This window comes from Aplysia californica, unplaced genomic scaffold (assembly GCF_000002075.1).
Source record: "Aplysia californica isolate F4 #8 unplaced genomic scaffold, AplCal3.0 scaffold00076, whole genome shotgun sequence".
In the NCBI taxonomy this organism is placed as follows: Eukaryota; Metazoa; Mollusca; class Gastropoda; order Aplysiida; family Aplysiidae; genus Aplysia; species Aplysia californica.
In genome coordinates, this window is record NW_004797346.1 from 880,141 (window position 1) to 884,329 (window position 4,189).

The following is a 4,189-nucleotide window of genomic DNA, read 5'->3' on the forward strand; positions in this document are numbered from 1 at the left end:
AGACGGAATGATAAGACATGAACCCTTCTGAGAGGAAAATACTGTAAGGTGCTGTGTTAATTACTTGAAATAAGTTGTTGCAATTTCATTCCACCTTTTTATGTGCATATGAATGTTACGTTTGCGTGCGCTATCAGCTTGAGCGTGTGTGTGTGTGTGTATGTATGTGTGTGTGTGTGTGTGTGTGTGTGTGTGTTTTGTTTGTATGTATACGTATGTGTATGTGTGTTAGTGTGTGTATATAAGTGTGTGAGTGTGTCACCAACGCAATCTATTTCGTCAACAATAGCAACTTCACGGCAACCTATTGCATCTACATAAGTAAAAAACATCTGCGCAACCTGTTGCGTCTACCCAGAACGACCGCCATTTTGCCTCACCACGCAGTGAGAAGACACATTTGCCTTGACCTGATCACGTTTTTAGTCACATGGAGTAGGAATGTTCTTGTAAGACTTTTACCTCACTTGCAACAAAATGAGGTCATAAATGCGCCGTTTATTGTAATCGTTACAAGAGAGTAACAAATACAAAAGGAAGGACGAGAGATAAGGGCGATAGATATTTGAGAGAAAAAAAAGAACAAAACATACCAGAGCACCCGCCAACCACCCCCACGAGAGAGAAGAAAAGTTCTCTTTTTCAGATTCTCGAAATGTCACTAAGAATTCGACATGTCAACCTGTGTCTGCACTGTGGTAATAATTAGTCGGTTTAAAAGGTTAGTTGCTAAATTGAATGTTCATATGCCCCAATATGATAGTAATCAGGGATTGAAATCGTGAACAGCCAGGGTTATGGGTGGCGCTAAAATTGAACATTGCTCTTTGCAGAGCGTAAGGAAAAATTGTGTCAAGTCAGTACACATCCCCTGGAAACACTAATTAAGAAAAGTAAACGAGAGCCATTGAACATGAGTTAAGGTTGAGCTACGGCATGTTTACTGAATGACATTGTGTCCTGCTATTTACGAATTCTTTGAGGACATAGATATACACTGGAAATCTTAACTAGAAAATGTTTTGTGCGGTATCAAAGCGTGTCTATTCTTTAAAAAAAAAAAGCAATAGGGGAGACAAAACTAATTTCAAGAGGCATAATAATATATAGCATTGTCCACCAATATTATATGCAACAATAAAGCTTGACGTAGATGATGATGCTATACTGGGCATTGGCGTTTGCTTTGGCGGCTAGTGGTCGACCTGATACCATAAACAAAGTAATCTCTGATAGGATCGACCGTTTCATCGAGGTCCACGTTGGACTGGTCTTGTTCTTGATTTACATGTCCTCAGTCGCCAAAGATTTGTTCTACAGCTGGGGTCTGCATTCTAAGAGAAGATTCACAGAGGTTAAAAATTTGATCGATAGACGGAGAGAGACCTAGTAAAGTGGTGAGAGAACAATCAGTTTTGAAGGTTCCAAAGCTATGATGGATGTTATGGCGGCGTCTGTCCAGTGGGGCAGATCTCTACCAGCAACTGTGCTGGAATTGCGCGACATTTCAACGACAAACGATGGGTATTACAAAGCGTTCAATAAAAAAGTCTCCGCCAGGACGAACCGTTTCGCCCTGACATCAGATCACAATCCACAAAGCAGATTATCTGAATCACGTTTGCAATCGCCTGTGCAACGTGATTGCAGACATTATCGAAAGCGAAATAAGGGAAGAGCAATGAAGCTAGCCAGTTTTGATATTTGTGTTTGAGATCCTCGTGTCCAAAAAAGTAGAGATAACGTAAAAACTGGTAACATGCTTAAACTCCTCCATTGTCACAAACTTTTGTGAGCTTGCTCCCTCTGTATTATTATGTACAGTGCTCTCCCCTTAATGTTCTTGTAAATCGTATTTGATAAACCCTTGAGATGAAACATCGACCAGTTGCAATAACCAATAAGAAAGTGTTTACATAATAATATTATTTTCTGAACCAAGGTTATTGAAGATTCTTCATTCCTACTCTTCTTTTCTCTGTCCCTCTCAATGGATATGTGCATCAGGATCCATAGTTTTGTATTATCTTTATTTGATAAAATCGTTGTTTTTCCTGTCATTTTTTTTTTGGATACGCACCGCCGAACTTTATGAAATCAAGTTACACTCTTGTTGCTACCATCTTTTAAAAGAAGAATATTCCTGATGAAGCCCTAAAGACAGACGTTAGTGGAGGAATGGTTTAGCCCTTCGTAATCGCGCGCGGGAGACCTGAATTCTATTCATTAGTGGGAATAAATTTTGTCGAATACCTTTGTCTTTCTGCTGGGATGCTGCATTCATCTGAACCTAATCTGGCCCTGACAAGCTGGGTCGAAACCTACCTCGTAAATAATTCTCTAAATTGTGTTGGTATGGGCCAAAAAACATGTACATTAAAAATTGAAAGAAAAAAGTCCTAAACGAGAAACGTTGCACAAATTAGTACCCCCCCCCCCCCTCCAACCCCCACCCACCCCAAAAATGGACAGTTTCCTTAGTTACCCTGGATGTGGGTATCTATTTTACTCTAATTGTTTACTTGTTTACTTGTGTGAAGGACCGACATCACTGAACAAGGGGTATCCCCATAAGCGCTCCGTCCCCTGAAGAAGCATATTTATCTCGAAGAGTGTAGATGCTGACGGTTCCAAGCAATGGTTGATTCCATAGCCTTCTGTTCCTCCCACTAAGTCTTGAACTTCTGCAGGCGCCCCATCCAATACTGAGGTCTATTAATGATCGTAATGATGGAGACGACAATTTCGGGAGGCTGATTTGTGTTGCTAAATGGACGCTGTATTTAAGTTTAAAATCGAATTTTAACTAATGTAAAAGAGAAAATCAAGTTTATTCAAAACTGACTTTTCCATACACAGGTTGGTTGTCTACAAAAAAAGGACTCATTCAAAGTGTAACAGTTTCCTTTTTGGTTTTTATTTTGGAAAGCCAGAATCTACAAAAACGCTGCACATACAATCAAATATTTTAAACTCAACCTTATACCAAAAGTTCAGATTATCAATAAAGTATCATGCCATAGAGCTTTAGGTGGACTATTTGAACTTGTCCGGAGAGAAATTGTAAACACATAGAGCACTTAGATAATTAAAGGACAGTCTGGAGCCTACGAGTGCACTACATCGAGCATGGCAATGGAGGTTAAGGCAATAACAGAGGCGCTGGAATGGATCAGTATGGAAGCGTATAAACATGCCCTGTTAGTCTCAGATTCGATGAGCACCCTAGAAAAAATCAGGAGTGGGTGGCTCTATAGTGACTGTAGAGCTTCCATTGCAAATAGCCACCTCCTAAGGATTACAAGGGTGTTCTGCCCAGATCACGCCAGGGTGCATGGAAATGAACGTGCTGATCAACTTGCCTGCAAAACAGCACCCAATGGCCGAATCATTCTCGACCCACCAATGGTGATCGCCAGATGCAAGGAGAGCCTTCACGACCAAGAGGAGACAGACTCCCACTCACTCAGCACAATAAAAGAAAAGTCGTGTGTGCGGGGCATAACGAAAAAAAGTTTGCTCCGAGGAGTGGTCAGGCGTGTCTCAAACCAGCTCCTCATGAAGACAATTAGCAGGAAGACCCTGGGGTGGACGCTTGAAAGGAGAGATGAGCAACTATGGACATGTGCCGCCTGCTATGATTCTAGCTCTGGATCCAAGTAAATCCAAGTAAATCCAAGAGCATATCTTTTAAACTGTATTTTACCTATCTAATCGTTACTGCCCAAACTAGAGTCAGTTTTCCCATCGGCATTGATTGGTATGCTAAAGTGGTTATTAATATCTCTTTTCAGTTTATGTTCAAAGAGACGGGACCTTGTGACAGCTGAAGAAGAAGACCTCAGCAACATCTGTGTCCCTAAGATATTTCACTGCTTTGAGTTTCAACAATAGATAATTCTCTCTATTTATAGCTATTTGTCCCATTACAACATAAAAGCATTGTTTGGAATATGTATGAGAAAGGTGCAGCTCAGTTCTTCAAGCCTTAACAAATAAATAGAAACTCTCTATTTCTTTGACCGTACATGTACTCCGAGCAATTGATCCAAGCGTATCGTGGCGACCAGGCAAGAATTTGGAAAAAAGCAATGCGGCGTGGGATGTGTGTGTGTGTGTGTGTGTGTGTGTGTGTGTGTGTGTGTGTGTGTGTGTGTGTGTGTGTGTGTGTGTGTGTGTGTGTGAATGA